The following is a 26562-nucleotide window of genomic DNA, read 5'->3' as shown; positions in this document are numbered from 1 at the left end:
ATTGAGCGCTTACTGTGTGCAGAGCACTGTACTAAGCGCTTGGGAAGTACAAGTTGGCAACATATAGAGACAGTCCCTAACCAACAGTGGGCCCACAGTCTAAAAGGGGGAGACGGAGAACAAAACCAAACATACTAACAAAATAAAATTAATAGAATAGATATGTACAAGTAAAATAAATAATAAATAGAGTAATAAATATATACAAACACATATACATATATACAGGTGCTGTGGGGAAGGGAAGGAGGTAAGATGGGGAGGATGGAGAAGGGGACGAGAGGGAGAGGAAGGAAGGGGCTCAGTTTGGGAAGGCCTCCTGGAGGAGGGGAGCTCTCAGCAGGGCCTTGAAGGGAGGAAGAGAGCTAGCTTGGCGGATGGGCAGAGGGAGGGCATTCCAGGCCCTCTTACTTACTCTTACTTACTCCCTCTTACTCAGACTGTGAGCCCCAAGTAAGGACTGAGATTAGCTTGAATCGACCCCAGCACTTGGCACATAGTAATTGCTAAACAAATATCACAATTATTATCATCAGTATCATGAGGATTGAACGTCCCCCCTAGAGGGAAGCTGAAAAGCGTGCTCATTACAGGAAAGACTCATTCAGAAAAGCAACGTAGCCGCACTAAATCAATGTTAGCCTATTCTGAAAACAAACCTTGAGCTAATTGTTCAAGATTAAACCAACTTCCTTCCATCGCCTCTCTAAAAAAAAAAAAAAAAAAAAAAGGAAGAACTTGTCTCCTGTACTATCATTCAAGGAAGGCACACTCTATCAAAACACACTGACGATTCCAGAATTCACAGGCAAGGCACCGGCTCTAAGACTTTCAGTTCCTCTATATCAAGAAGGCACAGCATCACTGCCTGCTGAGGTTCTTAGAGAGGCTGAAGACCTCAGTCATATATGCAGACTCAAGATTAGTGACAGGGCTGACTCTGCTCAATTAAGAGTGAACAAATCCTTCACACCTCCAGACTGTGAAAGCTTTTCAATATGAAAGCTATCCTAACAAAAAAAAACCAAACACCTACATTTAGATCCAATATAAAATTTACAAAAGTCATCATATATACACATATATTATTGACTGGTAAATTAGTAAGGATTAGCATGGTGTAGTGGATACAGCTGGGGCCTGGGAGTGAGAAGATTGTGGGTTCTAATCCCAGCTCTGCCACCAGTCTGCTGGGTGACCTTGGGCAAGTCACTTCACTTCTCTTGGCCTCAGTTACCTCATCTGGAAAATGGGGATTGAGACTGTGAGCCCCACATGAGATAGGGACTGTGTCCACCCCCACTTGCTTGTATCAGGGAAGCAGCGTGGCTCAGTGGAAAGAGCCCGGGCTTTGGAGTCAGAGGTCATGGGTTCAAATCCCGGCTCCGCCAATTGCCCGCTGTGTGACTTTGGGCGAGTCACTCACTTCTCTGGGCCTCAGTTCCCTCATCTGTAAAATGGGGATTAAGACTGTGAGCCCCCCGTGGGACAACCCGATCACCTTGTGACCTCCCCAGCGCTTGGAACAGTGCTTTGCACATAGTAAGCGCTTAATAAATACCGTCATTATTATTATTATTATTATTATCCACCCCAGCGCTTAGAACAGTGTCTGGCACATAATAAGCTCTTAAATACCATCATTATTATTATTATTATTATTTGAAAAGGCAAAAACAAGTCCTGACTTTGCATAATTAGGAATGAATGCTGGTGATAAGAATATTTTCTGTTTTTAAGCTTCTTCACCTCAGGGTGTAAACCGAGCCACCCAGCACCACTGGGAAGGAGATAATATTATCAAAATTTTGCAGAGTGGCCAGAGCTCAAGGGAAGTGTGTGGGCACCAAGCCACATCTGGGTTACAAATTTAATTGCCCATCTTAGAACCGAAACCACATGTCCCAGCCCCTGCTCTAACCCACTGGAAAACCTAGTCAAAGCCCACAAGGACCAGCCTCGGAAGTGGAAGAGATACATTTTTCTTCTAGACTGTGAGCCCGCTGTTGGGTAGGGACAGTCTCTACATGTTGCCAACTTGTACTTCCCAAGAGTTTAGTGCAGTGCTCTGCATACAGTAAGCGCTCAATAAATATGATTGAATGAATGAATGAATGAATTTTTCTTTTCTCTTCCTCAGATACACCAGTTAGGAACTGCCACATATAGTAAGCGCTCAATAAATACGATTGAATGGATGAATGAATGAATTTTCCTTTCTCTTCCTCAAATACACCAGTTAGGAACTGCCACATATACATAAGATTTCAAAAAAGAACTAACGATAATAACAATAATAGCAATAATAATAGTAAGAGTGTATTTGTTAAGCACTAGGGTTGACACAAGATAAATGGGTTGGACACAATCCCTGTCCCTCAAGCGGTTCACAAACTCAGTAGGAGGGAGAACAGGTATTGAGTTCCCATTACTCATTCACTCAAATCATATTTACTGAGCATTTACTGTGTGCAAAGCACTAAACTAAGCGCTTGGAAAGTACAATTATGCTACTGCTACCTGTCCACTTGTTTGTTGTCTGTTTACCCCCTTCTAGACTGTGAGCCCGTTGTTGGGTAGGGATTGTCTCCATTTGTTGCCGAACTGTACTTTCCAAGTGCTTAGTCCAGTGCTCTGCACACAGTAAGCGCTCAATAAAAACAATCGAATGAATGAATGAATTTTACAGATGAGGGAACTGCGGCACAAGGAAGTGACTTTACCAACAGCTAACTAAAAGTCACTTCTAAAATGTAGTAACAGGTTACATTGAGATGGGAAGTTGAGATTTTCAACCCTAAGAAACCTGTCAGCATTGCAACAGAATTGGAGTCAGTGAACCAAGGGTCGTCCCGGACTGCTTACCTAGTGAATCATTCGAGAAGACAGTGTTCTCAGACGTTTTAATAACTCACTTTATACTTCAGCAAGGCCAGGGAAGCTGAGAACTAAGACTGACGAGAGCAAAGGGCATTAAGAATAAAATGCTCATTCAATTGGGCTACGTAAAAAGTTGTATCCTCTGCCCCCTTGGGAAATAAACATATTTTTCAATAATTCTTTTTCACGTTTCAGTAGGCAGTATGATCATTTCTGAGAGGAAAAGTACAAGAGAGAAATCCTACAAATTTTCCCAAGACCTTAGTGCACTGCTCTGCCGAGAGCTAGGGCTCAATAAATACTATTGTCTGATAAAAGATATTCTGGAAAAATTAACCTGATTGGGAAGAATCGTGGCCCAGTGGAAAGAGCAACGGCCTGAGAGTGAGAGGACCCGAGTTTTAATCCGAGCTCAGCTACTTGCTCTGCTGTGTGACCTAAGGCAAGTCACTTCATTTCTCTGTGCCTCAGTTTCCTCATCTGGAAAATGGGGATAAGAGCCATGTTCTCCCTCCCCCTTAGACAGTGAACCCTGTATAGGACAGAGGACCATTTTTTTAAAAATGGTAGTTGTTAAGCGTTACTATGTGCCAGGCACTGTCCTAAGTGCTGGGATACATATGAGCTAACTAAATTGACACAGTTATAATAATAATAATAGCATTTATTAAGTGTTTACTATGTGCCAAGCACTGTTCTAAGTGCTGGGGAGGTTACAAGGTGATCAAGTTGTCCCACGTGGGGCTCACAGTCTTAATCCCCATTGTACAGATAAGTTAACTGAGGCACAGAGAAGTGAAGTGACTTGCCCAAAGTCACACAGCTGACAACTGGCAGAGCTGGGCTTTGAACCCATATATGATATACAGTATATATAAGCATAATAATGGCATTTGTTAAGCACTTACTACGTGCCAAGCACTGTTCTAAGCACAGGGGAGGCTACGAGGTGATCAGGCTGTCCCACGGGGGGCTCACAGTCTTCATCCCCATTTTACAGATGAGGGAACTGAGGCCCAGAGAAGTGAAGTGACTTTTGCCCAGTCACACAGCTGACAATTGGCAGAGCTGGGATTTGAACCTGTGACCTCTGTCTCCCAAGCCTGGGCTCTTTCCACTGAGCCATGCTGCTATACAGTATATATGCATATATTAATAATAATCATAATAATATATGATTTACAGTATGTATGCATATATATTATGATATATGCCTATGTAATATTATGCATTATGATATATAATGTTATATATCCATATATAATATTAAATGTGTCATGATATAATATATAATACATAAAATATTGTAATAATATAGGGCAGTAATAATAAAAATATTAATAATGCTAATTATTTTTATTAATAATGATGATAGTAATATGAACGTTTTTATTGAGTGCTTACTGTGTGCAGAGCACTGTACTAAGCGCTTGGAAAGTACAATTCATCATAATAATTATTATGATAGTAATCATAATAATGGCATTTGTTAAGCACTTACTATGTGTCAAGCACTGTTCTAGGTACTGGGGTAGATAAAAGGTCACCAGGTTGTCCCCTGAGGGGCTCACGGTCTTAATCCCCATTTTCCAGATGAGGGAACTGAGGCCGAGAGAAGTGAAGCGGCTTGCCCAAGGTCACACAGCTGACAAGTGGTGGATCAGGGATTCAAACCCATGACCTCTGACTCCCAAGCCCGTGCTCTTTCCGCTGTCACACTGCTTCTAATAATAATAATCATAATAATAACAATAATGGTATTTGTTAAGCTCTTATTATGTGCCAAGCACTGTTCTAAGCGCTGGGGTAGATACAAGGTTAACAGGTTGTCCCACTTGGGGCTCACAGTCTTAATCTCCATTTTCCTACTCTTTCCTAAAGCTCCTCGACCTCTCAGCTGCCTTCGACACTGTGGCCCACCCCCTTCTCCACAACACGCTATCTGACCTTGGCTTCACAGACTCCGTCCTCTCCTGATTCTCCTCTTATCTCTCCGGCCGTTCATTCTCAGTCTCCTTTGCAGGCTCTTCCTCCCCCTCCCATCCCCTTACTGTCGGGGTTCCTCAAGGGTCAGTTCTTGGTCCCCTTCTGTTCTCGGTCTACACTCACTCCCTTGATGACCTCAATCGCTCCCACGGCTTCAACTATCATCTCTACGCTGATGACACCCAGATCTACATCTCTGCCCCTGCTCTCTCTCCCTCCCTTAAGACTCGTGTCTCCTCCTGCCTTCAAGACATCTCCATCTGAATGTCTGCCCACCATCTAAAACTTAATATGTCCAAGACTGAACTCCTTAGCTTCCCTCCCAAACCCTGTCCTCTCCCTGACTTTCCCATCACTGTAGACGGCACTACCATCCTTCCTATCGCACAAGCCCACAACCTTGGTGGCATCCTCAACTCTGCTCTCTCGTTCACCCCTCACATCCAGTCCGTCACCAAACCCTGCCTGTCTCACCTCCACAACATCACCAAGATCCGCCCTTTCCTCTCCATCCAAACCGCTACCGTGCTGGTTCGATCTCTCATCCTATCCCGACTGGATTACCGCATCGGCCTCCTCTCTGATCTCCCACCTTCCTGTCTGTCCCCACTTCAGTCTATACTTCACGCTGCTGCCCGGATCATCTTTGTGCAGAAACGCTCTGGGCATGTTACTCCCCTCCTCAAAAATCTCCAGTGGCCGCCCATCAACCTACGCATCAAGCAAAAACTCCTCACTCTCGGCTTCAAGGCTGTCCATCCCCTCGCCCCCTCCTACCTCACCTCCCTTCTCTCCTTCTCCAGCCCAGCCCACACCTTCCACTCCTCTGCTGCTAACCACCTCACCGAACCTCATTCTCTCCGGTCCCGCCGTCGACCCCCAGCCCACATTCTCCCCCAGGCCTAGAATGCCCTCCCTCCGCACATCCGCCAAGCTAGCTCTTTCTCCCTTCAAAGCCCTATTGAGAGCTCACCTCCTCCAGGAGGCCTTCCCAGACTGAGCCCCCTTTTTCCTCTCCTCTTCCCCCCTCGCCCTACCCCCTTCCTCTCCCCACAGCACCTGTATATGTTTGTACAGATCTATTACTCTATTTTACTTGTACATATTTACCATCTTATTTATTTTGTTAATGATGTACATTTAGCTTTAATTCTATTTGTTCTGACGACTTGACAGCTGTCCACATGTTTTGTTTGGTAGTCTGTCTCCCCCTTCTAGACTGCGAGCCCTTTGTTGGGTAGGGACCATCTCTATATGTTGCCAACTTGTACCTCCCAAGTGCTTAGAACAGTGCTCTGCGCACAGTAAGCACTCAATAAATACGACTGACTGAATGAATGAATTTTCCAGATGACATAAGGCACAGAGAAGTGAAGCGACTTTCCCAAGGTCACACAGCAGACAAGGGGTGGAGTCGGCATTAGAACTCAGGTCCTCCTTACTCCCAGGCCCGTGCTCTATCCACTGGGCCATACTGCTTCTCATACGAGACCTGACTGTCTCATATCTAGCCCAGTGTTTAGTACAGTGTTAGCTCATTGTGGGCAGGGAATGTGTCTGTTTATTGTTATATTATACTCTCCCAAGCGATTAGAACAGTGCTCTTTGCACAGTAAGTGCTCAATAAATGGGAAGGGAAGGGAAGGGAAGGGAAGGGAAGGGAAGGGAAGGGAAGGGAAGGGAAGGGAAGGGAAGGGAAGGGAAGGGAAGGGAAGGGAAGGGAAGGGAAGGGAAGGGAAGGGAAGGGAAGGGAAGGGAAGGGAAGGGAAGGGAAGGGAAGGGAAGGGAAGGGAAGGGAAGGGAAGGGAAGGGAAGGGAAGGGAAGGGAAGGGAAGGGAAGGGAAGGGAAGGGAAGGGAAGGGAAGGGAAGGGAAGGGAAGGGAAGGGAAGGGAAGGGAAGGGAAGGGAAGGGAAGGGAAGGGAAGGGAAGGGAAGGGAAGGGAAGGGAAGGGAAGGGAAGGGAAGGGAAGGGAAGGGAAGGGAAGGGAGCTTCCTTTTCGGTGTCAAGTAGGCCTTTCTGGGGATTTCTGGGTGTGTGTGTTTCACTAGTGGAAAGCAAGTAGGACTGTGTAACCTGGGGACTCCAGCACGAATCCGGTTTACCCCACCCCGACCTCAGTTCATGTTCCAACCTAGAAAAGGGAAACCCCTTCTAGGAAATGGTAATTTTGTTTCAATAACTCTTCCCTCTTGAACATTTCTAGGCAACCTATCAATAAAGGAACACTCTAATGTACGGAACAGGAATTGGCATTACCCAAGACAAGTAACTCGCTGCCCATACACTAAGTGGCCATCAGAGAGCTATGATCATTAATATTTTAATAACTACGGCTCCTTATAAATAAACCAATTAAAATTTTACAACGAGCACAGACTCCAGGGTCTCAGTCTGCGGGGAAAAGTCATTTTTCACAAGTGTTTCTAACACCCTGCATACCATTTATACCCGAAATTTTGCATTTCATTTTCTTGCAAAATCGTTTTTGGCCTCACCTCTGCTTGTCTTTTGTCTCGCTCTCTTCTTGTGTTATTGAATTGCTGGTGCTAACCCCAAAGCAACACTGTGGCTAAGGAGCTGAGGTAGGGGAAGATCCTGAAAGGGGGTTGGAGAAAGTCAGCATTTATAAAGAAGATCCACACAGTGTGGCCTAGTGGATAGAGCATGGGCCTAGAAGTCGGAAGGACCTGGGTTCTAATCCTGCCTCTGCCATTTGTCTGCTGTATGACCTTCAGCAAGTCGCTTTACTTCTCTGCGCTGCGAGTCAGAATTTCACGGGTTCTAATCCCAGCTCTGCCCCCTGTCTGCTGTGTGGCCTTGGGCAAATCATTTCACTCTGTGCCTCAGTGACCTCATTTATAAAATGGGAATTAAGACTGTGAACCCCATGTGGGACAGCGACTGTGTTCAATCCGATTTGCTTGTATCCACCCCTGTGCTTACTACGAGAATGAGGTGAGAACGAGGGCCAGTGAGGAGGTTAGTGGCGGCAGAGGAGTGGAGGGTGCGGGCTGGGCTGGAGAAGGACAGAAGGGAGGGGAGGTAGGAGGGGGAAAGGTGATGGAGAGCTTTTAAGTGAGAATTTTTTGATTGATACGCAGAATGATATAAGTATAAATACGACTGATGATGATGATGATGAAGTATATATACAATGCAGCTTGGCCTAATGGACAAAGGAAGGAGCTGGGAGTCCGAAGGACCTAGGTTCTATTCCCAGCCCCACCAATTGTTGGCTATGTGACTTTATCATAGTCCTGGAAGTCAGAAGGACCTGAGTTCTAATCCCAATTCTGCCACTTGTCTGCTGTGCAACCTTGGGCAAATCACTTCACTTCTCTGTGCCCCACTTCCCTCATTTCAAAAATGAGGATTAAGACCGCAAACCCCATGAGGGTCAGGGACTGTGTCCAACTCGATTTGCTTGTAACCAGCTCAGTACTTAGTACAGTGCCTGGCACACAGTAAATGCTTAATACCATTTAAAAATATATATGTTTGAATACACACACACACACACACACACACACACGTTTCTTCAGTTGTTCATTTTGACCACTCTAGCTGTAGATATTTTCATGTTTACCGCCTCCATTAGAGTATAAGCTCTTTGTGGATAGGAATCCTGTCACTTTATTCTTTACTTCCCAAGTGCTTTCTATAGAAATGGGAAATCAGTGAATGTTGCTACTACTACTAATAATGGTATTTGCTAAGTGCTTACTATGTGCAAAGCACTGTTAAGCGCTGGGGGGATACAAGGTGATCAGCTTGTCCCACGTGGGGCTCACAGTCTTAATTCCCACTTTACAGATGAGGTAACTGAGTCACAGAGAAGTGAAGTGACTTGCCCAAAGTCACACAGCTGACAAGTGGCAGAGCAGGGATTAGAATCCATGACCTCTGACTCCCAAGCCCTTGCTCTTTCCACTGAGCACTGCTGCTGCTGCTGCTACTACTTATGATCCTCTTTTCTAAATACCAGACAAGGAGCCAAGCACCCCCTAAATGTTTTTCAGCACTCGTTGGACAATATATTCTCTCAGTAATCTCTTTTCACTCATCTGCTTTACTACTAAGCCTCAGAATTATTCATAGAGGGAAATGAAGTTGTGATTCTAGTTTGGTAGCTGAAGGAATACTACCCGAGCAAACAGTAATTACCTTTGTTCACCTACAACCACTGTTAGGGTTAATTCTAATTCTAGGGTTAATTCCCTCCCCACATCCGCCAAGCTAGCTCTCTTCCTCCCTTCAAGGCCCTACTGAGAGCTCACCTCCTCCGGGAGGCCTTCCCAGACTCAGCCCCCTCTTTCCTCTCCCCCTCCTTCCCCTCTCCATCCCCCCCGCCTTGCCTCCTTCCCTTCCCCACAGCACCTGTATATATGTATATATGTTTGTATGTACTTATTACTCTATTTCATATCTATTCTATTTATTTTATTTTGTTAGTATGTTTTGTTTTGTTCTCTGTCTCCCCCTTCTAGACTGTGAGCCCACTGTTGGGTAGGGACCGTCTCTATATGTTGCCAACTTGTACTTCCCAAGCGCTTAGTACAGTGCTTTGCACATAGTAAGTGCTCAATAAATATGATTGATTAGTTCTACAGGCTGTATATTTACGGTGCCCAAAAACAAAACCACATGCTAAGGTGGCCCACTCGGGCCCTGGAAAATCATCAACAGCTGCCGCTTTCTACCAGGTCGGAAACCAAAAAAAAAAGACTGACTTTGCAGGAAGCCTCAGTTCTGTTTCTGCCTATTCCTCAATCTGCTTCTCTCCAGAGTTACCCAAACAGTAGCAGGTTTTAGCAATCCACTACAGTTTCCAGGTTGGGCCGGTCATCTCCTTCAGAGACGGCCTTTCTCTCCAGTCACGCTATGTCCCACCCAAAGCACGACGGTACCGCCTGAAACCCCATTCCGCCGATCTTTGCAAGCCCAATTCCCCCGCTGCAATGCCTGCTATTTGAGTGTTATGGGTTCAAACATAACACCTGCTGAAAGACCAAGGCCACATCAGACGGCGACATAGCCTGGCTGGTTTTATGTGGAAAAGAGTGTTGGCATAGAGTTTCTAAGATTTTTGTACCAAAAACATGAAAAGGGTATTATTCCTTAAATACGTGGTCTAGTGAAAATAGTACAGGTCTCGGAGTCGGGGGAACTGGGCCCTAATCCCGATTCTGTTACGTTCATTCATTCATTCATTCAGTCGTATTTATTGAGCGCTTACTGTGTGCAGAGCACTGTACTAAGCGCTTGGGAAGTACAAGTTGGCAACATATAGAGTTAGTTTGGGGAAGCAGCGTGGCTCTGTGGAAAAAGCACAGGCTTGGGAGTCAGAAGTCTTGGTTCTAATTCCGGCTCCACTGCTTGTCTGCTCTGTGACCTTGGGCAAGTCCATTCACTTCTCAGGGCCTCAGTTCCCTCATCTGTAAAACGGGGATTATGACTGTGACCTCCACAGTGGACAACCAGATGACCTTGCATCTACCCCAGTGCTTGGCACATAGTAAGCGCTTAACAAATACCACCATTATTATTATTATTATTATTTAGTGCTCTGTAGACCATTAGCATTCAATAAATACAATTGACTGACTACTCAAATGTGTCTAGTGGTTACTTATCCATCTCTGAATCAAACGGGAACTTCTTACCCTAATCCAACGTGAACATTCATTCTCTCAATCGTATTTATTGAGCGCTTACTGTGTGCAGAGCACTGCACTAAGCGCTTGGGAAGTACAAGTTGGCAACATATAGAGATGGTCCCTACCCAACATTCATTCATTCATTCAATCGTATTTATTGAGCACTTACTGTGTGCAGAGCACTATACTAAGCGCTTGGAAAGTACAACTCGGCAACAGATAGAGACAATCCCTTCCCAACAATGGGCTCACAGTCTAGAAGGGGGAGACAGACAACAAAACAAAACACACGAACAGGTGTCAAGTCATCAGAATAAATAGAAGTAAAGCTAGATGCACATCATTAACAAAATAAATAGAATAGTAAATATGTACAAGTAAAATAAATAGAGTAATAAAGCTGTACAAACATATATACAGGTGCTGTGGGGAGGGGAAGGAGGTAGGGCAGGGGGGATGGGAAGGAGGAGAGGAAAAAGGGGGCTCAGTCTGGGAAGGCCTCCTGGAAGAGGTGAGCTCTCAGTAGGGGTTTGAAGGGAAGAAGAGAGCTAGCTTGGCTGATGTGTGGAGGGAGGGCATTCCAGGCCAGGGGGAGGACGTGGGCCGGGGGTCGACGGCGGGATAGGCGAGAATGAAGCCCAGTTAGGGGAATGAGGTATACAGGGAGGTGAACACCTTGCTCCTCTAACACCAACATACTCACTGTACCTCGATCTCATCTATCTTGTTGCCAACACCTTGCCCAAGTACTCCCACTTAGAAGTTTTGGAATTTTCTCCCCCTTCACATCCAACAGGCCACCCCTCTCCATCATCATTTTAGACTGTGAGCTCACTGTTGGGTAGGGACTGTCTCTATATGTTGCCAACTTGTACTTCCCAAGCGCTTAGTACAGTGCTCTGCACACAGTAAGCGCTCAATAAATACAATTGATGATGATGATCAAAGCTCATCTCCTCCAAGAGGCCTTCCCTAAGCCCTCATTTCCCCTATTAGCTCTCCCTTCCACATCACCTTGGCACTGGGGCCTCTTCCCCTTAAGCGCTTCGATACGCACCCGTCTCCAATTCCCTCAGCATTTATGTCCATTCTTCTACTCTGCTGCTTCACCCAGCTATAACTAATCCTTTTTTTAATGGCATTTATTGAGCGCTTACTATGTGCCAAGCACTGTTCTAAGGGCTGGGGGGATACGAGGTAATCAGATTGCCCCACGTGGGGCTCACAGTCTTCATCCCCAATTTCCAGATGAGGGAACTGAGGCCCAGAGAAGCGAAGTGACTTGCCCAAAGTCACACAGGTGACAAGTGGCAGAACCGGGATTCAAATCCATGACCTCCAACTCCCAAGCCCGGGCTCTTTCCACTGAACCATGCTGCCTCTCTAATCTTATTATCTGTCTGCCCCACTAAATTGTAAACTCCTTTGCACACAGTAAGCATTCAATAAATACCACTGATTGATTTTGGGGTTTCCCCACTGTCTGTCCTTTCTTCACTTCCTCCTAGCTGTCTCCCTGTAGCTCTTCCTAACCTCTCCCATCCCTGCTTGGTCTCTCTTTCTGTCCCTCTCCACCACCCCTAGGGCTCCCTGCATCTCTCCCCCAACAACAGGGAGTCAGAATGATAATAATAATAATATAATAATAATAATAATAACAATAATAATGGCATTTATTAAGTGCTTACTACGTGCAAAGCACTGTTCTAAGCACTGGGGAGGTTACAAGGCGATCCGGTTGTCCCACGGAGGGGCTCACAGTCTTACTCCCCATTTTACAGATGAGGGAACTGAGGCCCAGAGAAGTGAAGTGACTTGCCCAAAGTCACACAGCTGACAATTGCCGGAGCCAGGATTTGAACCCATGACCTCTGACTCCAAGCCCATGCTCTTTCCACTGAGCCACGCTGCTTCTCTAGAAGGTCATGGGTTCTAATCCCGGCTCCGCCGCTTACCTCCCATGTGACTTCGGGCAAGTCATTTAACATCTCTGTGCCTCACTTCCCTCATCTGTAAAATGGCTTTTCAATACCCCGTACTTAGATTGTGAGCCTCAAGTGGGACCTGATCACTTTGTATCTACCCCAGTGCTTGGCACATATTAAGCACCTAAACACCACAATTACTATTATCATTACTATTATTATTATCACCCCAGTGAGCCTCAAGTGGGACCTGATCACTTTGTATCTACCCCAGTGCTTGGCACATATTAAGCACCTAAACACCACAATTACTATTATCATTATTATTATTATTATCATCACCCCAGTGAAGCTGTACCTCCAGGGCAATTTGGAGGGGCACCCACTGGCTCACCCCAAAGCTGCATTTACTCTGCAAGCTCCTCTTTTCGTGTGCACTGCACATAAAGAGGAAAGCATTTTAATTTTTAAACAGGAGAATGGTACATTCAATATTGGGTCTGATTTCAGGAGTCAGCAAATACAGGTTGACTCGAGCAAAGAATCCTCATTTAAGCTTCTGAGACAACAACAACAACAATTAAAAAAAATACCAATATCTAGAGAGTCACACTACTATCTGGCCATCTCATTAACTCCTGCCCCCAGATATAATTTGGAGAGAGAAACGGACCCAGTGCATTTCTGTGGCCTTAGATTTCCTTCAACTTCATGGGTTTGTTCCTAGGCGACGTCCCCTGGGTCTCTCCGCTGCACAAAATCGTTCACCTTCTTCCCCTGCAATGACCTTCTTGTTTACCAGCCATCGGCCTCTAATAACTGCTGCTCGAAAATTTCCAGATAAACTGGCATTTGGCCCTTCAAAGGAGCGAGATTATTCGGCCTGCCCCGAGAAGAAGCACTGCCCCACCAACCAAGCTAACTCCACTAAACACTAAACTAACCTGCTGCGTTTGCTTTTCAGGGGTTCACCCACCCCCGGCCCCTTTCCTGGGCTTGAAGCGGCATGGCTCAGTGGAAAGAGCCCGGGCTTTGGAGTCAGTGGTCATGGGTTCAAATCCCGGCTCTGCCAATTCTCAGCTGTGTGACTTTGGGCCTCAGTTACCTCATCTGTAAAATGGGGATTAACTGTGAGCCCCCTGGGGGACAACCTGATCACCTTGTAACCTCCCCAGTGCTTAGGACAGTGCCTTGCACATAGTAAGCGCTTAATAAATACCATCATTATTATTATTATTATTATTCTGCCACCCGTTGGTCCCAAAGAGTTGGACGACTTATTCAACTTCCTGCCTTAACATTAGGCCGCCCTCGGGTCGACTTCATTCATTCATTCATTCAATCGTATCTATTGAGCGCTTACTGTGTGCAGAGCACTGGACTAAGCGCTTGGGAAGTACAAGTTGGCAACATATAGAGACGGCCCCTACCCAACCACGGGCTCACAGTCTAGAAGCGGGAGACAGACAACAAAACAAAACTTATTAACTAAATAAAATAAAGAGAATCAATATGTACAAATAAAATAGAGTAGTAAATACAAACAAACATATATACAGGTGCTGTGGGGAGGGGAAGGAGGTAAGGCCGGGGGATGGGGAGGGGGAGAAGGGAGAGAGGAAGGAGGGGGCTCAGTCTGGGAATCCAGACTTCAACCAGTCGATGGAGTGGCTCAATGGAAACAGCCCCGGCTTGGGAGTCATAGGTCATGGGTTCAAATCCCAGCTCTGCCACTTGTCAGCTGTGTGACTTTGGGCGAGTCACTTAACTTCTCTGGGCCTCAGTTACCTCACCTGTAAAATGGGGATTAAGGCTGAGCGCCCCATGTGGGACAATCTGATCACCTTGCATCCTCCCCAGCGCTTAGAACAGTGCTTTGCACAGAGTAAGCGCTTAACAGATGCCATCATCATCATCATTTACTGAGTGCTTACTCTGTGCAGAGCACTGTACCTAGCTCTTGGAAGAATGAGTCCACTTGGATCTGTGACCTTTGGACACTTGATATTTACACCCCCCTCCCCTTTTCACACCACTTATATACATGTGTTTAAGATATATATTAGAAATTATTTATTTATATCGATGCCCGCCTTCCCCTCTGGACTGTAAGCTCGCTTACTATGTGCAGTGCACTGTACTAAACGCTTGGAAGAATGAATCCACTTGGCTCCCCCTCTAGACTGTGAGCCCGTTATTGGGTAGGGATTGCCTCTACCTGTTGCCGAATTGTACTTTCCAAGTGCTTAGTTCAGTGCTCTGCACACAATAAGCACTAAATAAAAACGATTGAATGAATAATCATCATCATCAATCGTATTTATTGAGCGCTTACTGTGTGCAGAGCACTGTACTAAGCGCTTGGGAAGTACAAATTGGCAACATATAGAGACAGTCCCTACCCAACAGTGGGCTCACAGTCTAAAAGGGGGAGACAGAGAACAAAACCAAACATACTAACAAAACAAAATAAATAGAATAGATATGTACAAGTAAAATAAATAGAGTAATATGTACAAACATATATACATATATACATATACATATGTATATATATATATATATGTATATATAAACCTTTATATATGACTGAATGGATCTGTGACCTATGGATACTTGATATTCACCCCCTGAACCCCAATTCCACACCCCTTATGTAGGTGTCTTTAAATGATATATTAAATATTATTTCTTTATATTAACGTCTGTCTCTCCCTCCAGACTGTAAGCTCATTAGGGGCTGGGAAGGTGTCCACTAATTCTGTTGCACTGTACTCTCCCGAGCGCTGAGTACAGTGTGCTGCACATAATAGGTGCTCAATAAATGCGACTGATGGATGCGCCGAATAAAATCGAACAGAATGGACGGCCACACTCCCTGCCCATGACCTACCTCTCCTGACGCGGCCTCCCTGGGAAGGGATTCAAAACGATGGACAAGCTTTGTCGTGGTTTGGGGGGGTCAAATCGGGCCCTCTGGAAAGGTCTGAGCACCCAACCCCAAAGTGTCAATGCACATTCATTCGTTTGTACTTACTGAGTGCTTACTGTGAGCAGGGCACTGTACTAAACGCTTGGGAGAGTACAATCGAACAGTAAAGAGAAAAGAGAACAGTAAAGAGAAGCAGCGTGGCTCAATGGACAGAGCACGGGCTTGGGAGTCCCTGGTCATGGGTTCAAATCCCAGCTCCGCCAATTGTCAACTGTGTGACTTTGGGCAAGTCACTTCACTTCTCTGTGCCTCAGTTCCCTCATCTGTAAAATGGGGGTTAAGACTGTGAGCCCCACGTGGGACAACCTGATCACCTTGTGTCCTCCCCAGCGCTTAGAACAGTGCTTGGCATATAGTAAGTGCTTAACAGATGCCATTATTATTATTATTATTATTATTATTATTAAACAGACACATTCCCTGCCCACAGCATGCTACAAACTGTGGTTTCCCCCAGCTTGGGCAGTGGCCGGATGCCGGGGAAATCAACCAACCAATTCATTAATTAATCGAGGGTACTTACTGAGCCCTTACAGTGTGCAGATCACTGCACTAAGCACTTGGGAGAGCCCAACACACCAGAGTTGGTAGACACATTCCCTGTCCACAAGGAGCTTCCAGTCCGAATTTGGGGTGCGCCCCCCCCACAGTTTGCTTAACAATCTATAGTCACTTGTCTGTGCCTCAGTTCCCTCATCTTGTAAAATGGGGATTAAGACGGTAAGCCCTATGTGGAACAACCTGATGACCTTGTATCTACCCCAGCACTTACAACAGTGCTTGGCACATAGTAAGTGCCTAACAAATACCATCGTTATTAAACCCCCGGCTCACGTCCTCCCCCCGGCCTGGAATGCCCCCAATCCCTCTGCCCATCCGCCAAGCTCGCTCTCTTCCTCCCTTCAAAGCCCTGGTGAGAGCTCACCTCCTCCAGGAGGCCTTCCCACACTGAGCCCCCTTTTTCCTCTCCTCCTCCCCATCCCCCTCACCCTACCAGCTTCCCCTCCCCACAGCACCTGTATATATGTTTGTACAGATTTATTACTCTATTTTACTTGTACATATTTACTATTCTATTTTGTTAATGATGTGCATCTAGCTTTATTTCTATTTATTCCGATGATTTGACACCTGTCCACATGTTTTGTTTTGTTGCCTGTCTCCCCCTTCTAGACTGTGAGCCCGTTGTTGGGTAGGGACCGGCTCTATATGTTGCCGAGTTGTACTTTCCAAGCGCTTAGTCCAGTGATCTGCACACAGTAAGCGCTCAATAAATACAATTGAATGAATGAATGAATGAATAATGCCTGCCTCCCACTCTGCACTGTTTACTTGGTGTGTGCAGGGAATGTGCCTGCCAGTTCCGTGTCATGGTATTCTCCCAAGCATTTAGTACAGTGCTCCATGCATAGTAAGTACTCAGAAAATACCACTGATAACTGGTCCCCTCAGAAGCGCTTAGTGAAGTGCTTGGCACACATAGTAAGCGCTCGATAAAGGGCCCTGATGCCTGGTCCTTCTAGACTGTGAACCTATTTTTGGGTTGGGACCGTCTCTATATGTTGCCAACTTGTTCTTCCCAAGCGCTTAGTATAGTCCTCTGCACACAGTAAGTACTCAATAAATAAGACTGAATGAATGGTCCTCTCCCAAGCGGTGAGTCTCCATGGCTAAGAACACCCTCCCCCCCAGCCTTACCTCCTTCCCCTCCCCACAGCACCTATATGTATGTTTGTACATATTTATTACTCTATTTATTTTACTTGTACATATTTATTCCGTTTATATTATTTTGTTAATATGTTTTGTTTTGTTGTCTGTCTCCCCCTTCTAGACTGTGAGCCTGCTGCTGGGTAGGGACCGACTCTATATGTTGCCAACTTGGACTTCCCAAGCGCTTAGTCCAGTGCTCTGCACCCAGTAAGTGCTCAATAAATATGACTGAATGAATGAATGAATGAGGCCTTCCCAGACTGAGCCCCCTCCTTCCTGTCCCTCTCCTCCCCCCATCCCCCTGCCTTACCTTCTTCCCCTCCCCACAGCACCTGTATATATATATACCAAAATTATATATATATATATAATTTTGGTATTTGTTAAGCGCTTACTATGTGCAAAGCACTGTTCTAAGCGCTGGGGAGGTTACAAAGTGATCAGGTTGTCCCACGAAGGGCTCACAGTCTTAATCCCCATTTTACAGATGACGTAACTGAGGCCCAGAGAAGTGAAGTGACTTGCCTGAAGTCACACAGCTGACAAGCGGCGGAGCTGGCATTTGAACTCATAACCTCTGACTCCAAAGCCCAGGCTCTTTCCACTGAGCCACGTTGCTTCCTGTGTAGATATACATATACATATATATGTGTGTACATATATATGTGTGCACATATATGCATGTGTACATATATGCACATATATGTATGTGTACATATATACGTATGTGTATATGTATATATACATATGCATATATGTATGTATGCGTATACGCATATGCATATAAACACGCATGAGTGTATATGTGTATATACACACATATGTATATATACACATATATGTATATGTATATATACACATGTATGTATATGTATATATACAAATATATGTATATGTATATATACATATATATGTACATATGTGCATGTATGTATGTATACACATATATGTATATATGCCCATATATATATATATATATATATATATATATATATATGTATTTACAATGTGTGTGGAGCCCTACACTAAGCGCCCCAGAGAGGGCCACCCATCAGGACTCTTTATTGAGCGCTTACAATGTGTGTGGAGCCCTACACTAAGCCCTGCATATATACATGTATATATGTATGTATATACATTGTGTATATGTATACATATACATATGTATATGTTTGTACATATTTATTACTCTATTTATTTTACTTGTACATATTTATTCTATTTATTCTATTTATTTTACTTGTACATATTTATTCTATTTATTTTATTTCGTTAATATGTTTTGTTCTCTGTCTCCCCCTTCTAGACTGTGAATCCGCTGTTGGGTAGGGACCGTCTCTAGATGTTGCCAACTTGGACTTCCCAAGCGCTTAGTACAGTGCTCTGAACACAGTAAGCGCTCAATAAATACCACTGAATGAATGAATGAATAGAACAGTCCTTGGCACATAGTAAGCACTAAACAAATGCCACCATTATTATTATTATTCTAGACTGTTGGGCCCGTTTTAAGCAGGGATTGTCTCTCTGTTGCCGAATTGCACTTTCCAGGCGCTTACTACAGTGCTCTGCACGCAGTAAGCACTTAAATACTACTGAATGAATGAATGAAGAAATACGACTGAATGAATGAGTCCCCTGCTCTGCCCACGGCAATAGCTCAAAGAGCCCTGATGCGCGGCCCTCTCCGGGGCGCTTAGTGCAGTGCTCCGCACACAGGGGAAGCGCTCAATAAAGAGCCCTGGTACCTGGCGCTCTCTGAATCGCTTAGATCAGTGCTCCGCACACAGTGCACGCGCTCAATAAAGAGCCCTGATACGCGGCCCTCTCTGAAGCGCTTAGCACAGTGCTCCGCACAAACTGTAAGCGCTCATTAAAGAGCCCCGATGCGCGGCCCTCTCCGGGGCGCTTAGTGCAGTGCTCCGCGCACACGGGAAGTGCTCAATAAAGAGCCCTGATGCCTGACCCTCTCCCAACGGCTTAGTCCAGTGCTCCGCACAGAAAAGCGCTTAGTCCAGTGCTCTGCACACAGTAAGCGCTCAATAAACACGATTGAATGAATGAATGAATGAATGGTGATAATAATAATAATGTTGGCATTTGTTAAGCGCTTACTATGTGCAAAGCACTGCTCTAAGCGCTGGGGGGGATACAGAGTGATCAGGTTGTCCCACGTGGGGCTCACAGTCTTAATCCCCATTTTACAGATGAGGTAACTGAGGCTCAGAGAAGTTAAGTGACTTACCCAAGGTCACACAGCAGACATGTGGCGGAGCCGGGATTCGAACCCATGACCTCTGACTCCAAAGCCCGGGCTCTTTCCACTGAGCCACGCTGCTTCTCTAAGCGCTCAATAAACAGCCCTGATGCGCAGCCCTCTCCGGGGCGCTTAGTGCAGGGCTCCACACACATTTTAAGCGCTCAATAAAGAGCCCTGATGTGCGGCCCTCTCCGGGGCGCTTAGTGCAGTGCTCAACACACACAGTAAGCGCTCAATAAAGAACCCTGATGCCTGGCCCTCTCCGAATCATAGCGCAGTGCTCTGCACACATTGTAAGCGCTCAATAAAGAGCCCTGATGCCTGGCCCTCTCCCAGCGACTTAGTCCGGTGCTCCGCACAGAAAAGCGCTTAGTCCAGTGCTCTGCACACAGTAAGCGCTCAATAAATACGACTGAATGAATGAATGAATGGTAAGCGCTCAATAAAAAGCCGTGATGCCTGGCCCTCTCCACGGTGCTTAGCGGAAAGAGCCCGGGCTTTGGAGTCAGAGGTCATGGGTTCAAATCCCACCTCCACCACTTGTCAGCTGTGTGACTTTGGGCAAGTCACTTCACTTCTTTGTGCCTCAGTTCCCCCATCTGTAAAATGGGGATTAAGACTGCGAGCCCCACTTGGGACAACCTGATCACCTTGTATCCTCCCCAGCGCTTAGAATAGTGCTCTGCACATAGTAAGCGCTTAACAAATGCCATCATTATTATTATTATTAGTGCAGGGCTCACATGGGAAGCGCTCAATAAAGAGCCCTGATTTGCGGCCCTCTCCGAAGCGCTTAGTGTAGTGCTCCGCACACACGGGAAGCACTCAATAAAGAGCCCCGATGCGTGGCCCTGTCAGAAGCGCTTAGTGTGTTCATTCATTCGTTCAATCGCACTTATTGAGCGCTTACTATGTGCAGAGCACTGGACTAAACGCTTGGAAAGTCCAAGTTGGCAACATATAGAGACGCTCGCTACCCAACAGTGGGCTCACAGTCTAGAAGAGTAGTGTAGTGCTCCGCACACACGGGAAGCGCTCAATAAAGAGCCCCGATGTGCGGCCCTCTCCGGAGCACTTGGCGCAGTGCTCTGCACACACGGGAAGAAGCGCTCAATACAGAGCCCTGAGGCCTGGTCCTCTCCCAACTGCTTAGTCCAGTGCTTTGTACACAGTAAGTGCTCAATGCGACTGAATGAATGACTAGTAAGCGTTCAATAAGGAGCCCCGATGCGCAGCCGTCTCCGGGGCGCTCAGTGCAGTGCTCCGCACACACGGGAAGCGCTCAATAGAGAGCCCCGATGCGCGCGCGGCCCTCTCCGAAGCGCTTAGCGCAGGGCTCCGCGCACATGGTAAGCGGTCAATAAAGAGCCCCGATGCGCGGCCCTCTCTGGGGCGCTTAGCGCAGTGCTCCGCACACATTGTAAGCGCTCAGTAAGGAGCCCCGATGCGCGGCCCTCTCCGAAGCGCTCAGTGCAGTGCTCCGCACACACGGGAAGAAGCGCTCAATAAAGAGCCCCGATGCACGGCCCTCACTGGAGCGCTTAACGCAGTGCTCCGCACACACGGGAAGAAGCGCTCAATACAGAGCCCCGAGGCCTGGCCCTCTCCCAACCACTTAGTCCGGTGCTTCGTACACAGTGAGTGCTCAATACGACTGACTGAATGAATGACTAGTAAGCGCTCAATAAAGACCTCCGATGCCCGGCCCTCTCCGAGGCGCTTAGCGCAGTGCTCCGCACACACGGGAAGAAGCGCTCAGTAAACAGCCCCGATGCGCGGCCCTGTCAGCAGCGCTTAGTGCAGTGCTCCGCACACACGGGAAGAAGCGCTCAATAAAGAGCCCTGATGCGCGGCTCTGCACACATTGTAAGCGCCCAATAAAGAGCCCCGATGCGCGGCCCTCTCCCAACCGCTTAGTCCGGTGCTTTGTACATAGTAAGCGCACAACAGGATTGAATATTTGAATAGTAAGCGCTCAAGAGCCCCGATGCGCGGCCCTCTCAGCAGCGCTTAGTGCAGTGCTTCGCACACCCGGGAAGAAGCGCTCAGTAAAGAGCCCCGATGCGCGGCCCCCTCCCAACCGCTTAGTCCGGTGCTTTGGACACAGTAGGCGCTCAGTACGACTGAATGAATGAATGACTAGTAAGCGCTCAGTAAAGAGCCCCGATGCGCGGCCCTCTCCCAACCGCTCAGTCCGGTGCTTTGGACACAGTAAGCGCTCAATGCGACTGAATGAATGACTAGTAAGCGCTCAATAAAGAGCCCCGATGCGCGGCCCTCTCCGGGGCGCTTAGCGCAGTGCTCCGCACACACGGGAAGAAGCGCTCAGTGAAGAGCCCCGATGCCCGGCCCTCTCCCAACCGCTCAGTCCGGTGCTGTGTACACAGTAAGCGCTCAGTACGACTGAATGACTAGTAAGCGCTCAGTAAAGAGCCCCGATGCGCGGCCCTCTCCGGAGCGCTTAGCGCAGCGCTCCGCACACCGGGGAAGAAGCGCTCAGTACAGAGCCCCGATGCGCGGCCCTGTCAGCAGCGCTTAGCGCAGTGCTCCGCACACAGAGGAAGAAGCGCTCAATAAAGAGCCCCGATGCGCGGCCCTCTCCCAGCCGCTTAGTCCGGTGCTTCGGACACAGTAAGCGCTCAGTACGACCGAATGAATGAATGAGTAGTAAGCGCTCAGTACAGAGCCCCGATGCGCGGCCCTCTCCAGGGCGCTTAACGCAGTGCTCCGCACACACGGGAAGAAGCGCTCAGTAAAGAGCCCCGATGCACGGCCCTCACCGGAGCGCTTAACGCAGTGCTCCGCACACACGGGAAGCGCTCAATAAAGAGCCCGGAACGCAGTCCTCCGCACACCGGGGAAGAAGCGCTCAGTACACAGCCCCGACGCGCGGCCCTCTCCCAACCGCTCAGTCCGGTGCTTCGTACACAGTGAGCGCTCAATACGACGGAATGAATGAATGACCAGTAAGCGCTCAATACGCCTGAATGAATGAATGACTAGTAAGCGCTCAGTAAAGAGCCCCGACGCGCGGCCCTCTCCCAACCGCTCAGTCCGGTGCTTCGTACACAGTGAGCGCTCAGTACGACGGAATGAATGAATGACCAGTAAGCGCTCAATACGACTGAATGAATGAATGACTAGTAAGCGCTCAGTAAAGAGCCCCGACGCGCGGCCCTCTCCCAACCGCTCAGTCCGGTGCTTCGTACACAGTAAGCGCTCAGTACGACGGAATGAATGAATGACCAGTGAGCGCTCAATACGCCTGAATGAATGAATGACTAGTAAGCGCTCAGTAAAGAGCCCCGACGCGCGGCCCTCTCCCAACCGCTCAGTCCGGTGCTTCGTACACAGTAAGCGCTCAGTACGACGGAATGAATGAATGACCAGTGAGCGCTCAATACGACTGAATGAATGAATGACTAGTAAGCGCTCAGTAAAGAGCCCCGACGCGCGGCCCTCTCCCAACCGCTCATTCCGGTGCTTCGTACACAGTGAGCGCTCAGTACGACGGAATGAATGAATGACGACTAGTAAGCGCTCAGTACAGAGCCACGACGCGCGGCCCTCTCCCAACCGCTCACTCCGGTGCTTCGTACACAGTGAGCGCTCAGTACGACGGAATGAATGAATGACCAGTAAGCGCTCAATACGCCTGAATGAATGAATGACTAGTAAGCGCTCAGTAAAGAGCCCCGATGCGCGGCCCTCTCCCAACCGCTCATTCCGGTGCTTCGTACACAGTGAGCGCTCAGTACGACGGAATGAATGAATGACCAGTAAGCGCTCAATACGACTGAATGAATGAATGACTAGTAAGCGCTCAGTAAAGAGCCCCGACGCGCGGCCCTCTCCCAACCGCTCAGTCCGGTGCTTCGTACACAGTGAGCGCTCAGTACGACGGAATGAATGAATGACCAGTAAGCGCTCAATACGCCTGAATGAATGAATGACTAGTAAGCGCTCAGTAAAGAGCCCCGACGCGCGGCCCTCTCCCAACCGCTCAGTCCGGTGCTTCGTACACAGTGAGCGCTCAGTACGACGGAATGAATGAATGAATGAGGAGTAAGCGCTCAGTACAGAGCCCCGATGCGCGGCCCTCTCCGGGGCGCTTTGCGCAGCGCTCCGCACACATGGGAAGAAGCGCTCAGTACGGCTGAATGAATGAATAGTAAGCGCTCAATAAAGAGCCCCGAGGCGCGGCCCTCTCCGGGGCGCTTAGCGCAGCGCTCCGCACACCGGGGAAGAAGCGCTCAGTACAGAGCCCCGATGCGCGGCCCTCTCCCAACCGCTCATTCCGGTGCTTCGTACACAGTGAGCGCTCAGTACGACTGAATGAATGAATGGCTAGTAAGCGCTCAGTACGACCGAATGAATGAATGAGTAGTAAGCGCTCAGTACAGAGCCCCGATGCGCGGCCCTCTCCAGGGCGCTTAACGCAGTGCTCCGCACACACGGGAAGCGCTCAGTAAAGAGCCCCGATGCACGGCCCTCACCGGAGCGCTTAACGCAGTGCTCCGCACACACGGGAAGCGCTCAATAAGGAGCCCGGAGCGCAGTCCTCCGCACACCGGGGAAGAAGCGCTCAGTAAAGAGCCCCGATGCGCGGCCCTCTCCCAACCGCTCAGTCCGGTGCTTCGGACACAGTAAGCGCTCAGTACGACGGAATGAATGAATGACCAGTAAGCGCTCAATACGCCTGAATGAATGAATGACTAGTAAGCGCTCAGTACAGAGCCCCGACGCGCGGCCCTCTCCCAACCGCTCATTCCGGTGCTTCGTACACAGTGAGCGCTCAGTACGACTGAATGAATGAATGGCCAGTAAGCGCTCAGTACGACCGAATGAATGAATGACTAGTAAGCGCTCAGTACAGAGCCCCGATGCGCGGCCCTCTCCCAACCGCTCATTCCGGTGCTTCGTACACAGTGAGCGCTCAGTACGACGGAATGAATGAATGAATGAGGAGTAAGCGCTCAGTACAGAGCCCCGATGCGCGGCCCTCTCCGGGGCGCTTTGCGCAGCGCTCCGCACACACGGGAAGAAGCGCTCAGTACGGCTGAATGAATGACTAGTAAGCGCTCAATAAAGAGCCCCGAGGCGCGGCCCTCTCTGGGGCGCTTAGCGCAGCGCTCCGCACACACGGGAAGAAGCGCTCAATACAGAGCCCCGACGCGCGGCCCTGTGCGAAGCGCTCAGGGCAGGGCTTGGCCGCCCTCCGGGCAGTGCTCTGCACACAGTAAGCGCTCAATAAATACGACTGATGATGATGATGATGATGATGACCGCAACGTACCGCACAGCACCGCACCGCACCCAATCCCTTCTTCCTCCTGCTCGGACGGACGGACGGAGGTAGGTAGCCCGGCAGCCCGCCCGGAGGCGGCGGGTCCGTTGGCCCCGGTGGGGGGGGGCCCGCCCTGGTCCTCGTCCCGTCACGTGACTGGCGTCACGTGCCCCGCGCCCGGCCAATCCGCGGGCCCCGAAGGGGCGGGGCCGAGGGGGCGGCCCAATCGGAGGGGGAGGACGGTCGCCTGGGCAACGGCAGCTTTCGGCCCGAGCCCGGAGCCCGGACTCCGCGGAGCCGGACTCTGAAAGCCGCGGCCCAAAGCCCGGACACCGGAATCCGGAGCCGACTTGGACTTCCCAAGCGCTCGGTACAGCGCTCTGCACACCGTAAGCGCTCAATAAATACGACTGGATGAATGAATGAATGAGCGGAGCCTAAAACCCGGAGCCGGAGCCCAGAGGCCTTAGACCGGAGCCAGGAACTCGGAGTCCGGAGCCGGAGTCCAAAACCCGGAGCCGGAGCGGGAGCCTAAAACCCGGAGCCTGGAACCCGGAGCCGGAGCCCAAAGCCGGAACTCGGAGTACGGAGCCGGAGCCTAAAACCCGGAATTCGGAGCCGGAGCCCAAAACCCGGAGTTCGGAGCCGGAGCTACGAGTCCTTAGCCAGGAGCCCAAAACCCGGAGTTCGGAGCCGGAGCTCCGAGTCCTTAGCCAGGAGCCCAAAGCCCGGAGCCCGGAATTCGGAGCCGGAGCCCAGCATCCTTAGCCCAAAGGCCGGAGCTTGGAGCCGAGAGCCCGGAGCTGGAGCCTGGAACCCGGAGCCGGAGCCCGGAACCCGGAGTCGGAGCCTGGAACCCGGAGCCTAAAACCCGGAGCCGGAGCCCAAAGCCCGGAACTAGGAGTCCGGAGCCTGGAACCCGGAGCCTAAAACCCGGAGCCCGGATTCGGGAGCCGGAGCCCAAAGCCCGGAACTCGGAGTCCGGAGCCTGGAACCCGGAGCCTAAAACCCGGAGCCCGGATTTGGGAGCCGGAGCCCAGAGTCCTTAGCCCGGAGCCCAAAGCCCGTAACTCGGAGTCCGGAGCCTGGATTCCGGAGCCGGAGCCCAGAGTCCTTAGCCCGGAGCCCAAAGCCCGGAACTCGGAGCCCAGAACCCGGAGCCTAAAAGCCGGAGCCCGGATTCCGGAGCCGGAGCCCAGAGTCCTTAGCCCGGAGCCCAAAGCCCGGAACTCGGAACCCAGAGCTCGGAGCTGGAGCCTGGAACCCCGAGCCTAAAACCCGGAGCCCGGAGCCTAAAGCCCGGAGCCGGAGCCCAGAGTCCTTAGCCCGGAACCCAAAGCCCGGAACTCGGAACCCAGAGCTCGGAGCTGGAGCCTGGAACCCCGAGCCTAAAACCCGGAGCCTGGAACACGGAGCCGGAGCCCAGAGTCCTTAGCCCGGAACCCAAAGCCCGGAACTAGGAACCCAGAGCTCGGAGCTGGAGCCTGGAACCCCGAGCCTAAAACCCGGAGCCCGGCATACGGAGCTGGAGCCTGAACTTCTCTGGGACTCAGTTCCCTCATCTGTAAAATGGGGATTGAGGCTGTGAGCCCCACGTGGGACAATCTGATGACCTCATATCCACCCCATCGCTTACAACAGTGCTCAGCACATAGCAAGCACTTAACAAATACCATTATTATTTATTATTATTAAAGCCCGGGACACGGAGCCAGAGCCGGAGCCTGGAACCCGGAGCCCGAGTCATGCCCCCTCCTCAGATCAATCCTGGAGACCAACTAATTATAGTAATAATAATGATAATGATGGCATTTATTAAGCGCTTACTATGTGCAAAGCACTGTTCTAAGCCCTGGGGAGG

At 49.0% G+C, this 26562-nt stretch overlaps 1 protein-coding gene across 3 annotated transcripts in view; it reads right to left on the bottom strand.

Moving 5' to 3' along the window:
- The window catches only part of MARCHF8 (membrane associated ring-CH-type finger 8), a 231933-nt gene extending 207135 nt beyond the window's left edge, over positions 1-24798 (bottom strand). For 2 of the 3 annotated variants that reach the window (XM_038743686.1, XM_038743689.1), the window contains exon 1: positions 24711-24798. The gene's annotated coding sequence lies outside the window, so the exon portion shown is untranslated. The remainder of the gene's footprint in view (positions 1-24710) is intronic. The other variant, XM_038743687.1, reaches the window with a different exon arrangement.
- Positions 24799-26562: the final 1764 nt, after the last annotated feature.

This window comes from Tachyglossus aculeatus, chromosome 3 (assembly GCF_015852505.1).
Source record: "Tachyglossus aculeatus isolate mTacAcu1 chromosome 3, mTacAcu1.pri, whole genome shotgun sequence".
Classification (NCBI taxonomy): domain Eukaryota; kingdom Metazoa; phylum Chordata; class Mammalia; order Monotremata; family Tachyglossidae; genus Tachyglossus; species Tachyglossus aculeatus.
This window is presented reverse-complemented; position numbering and strand designations above follow the sequence as displayed.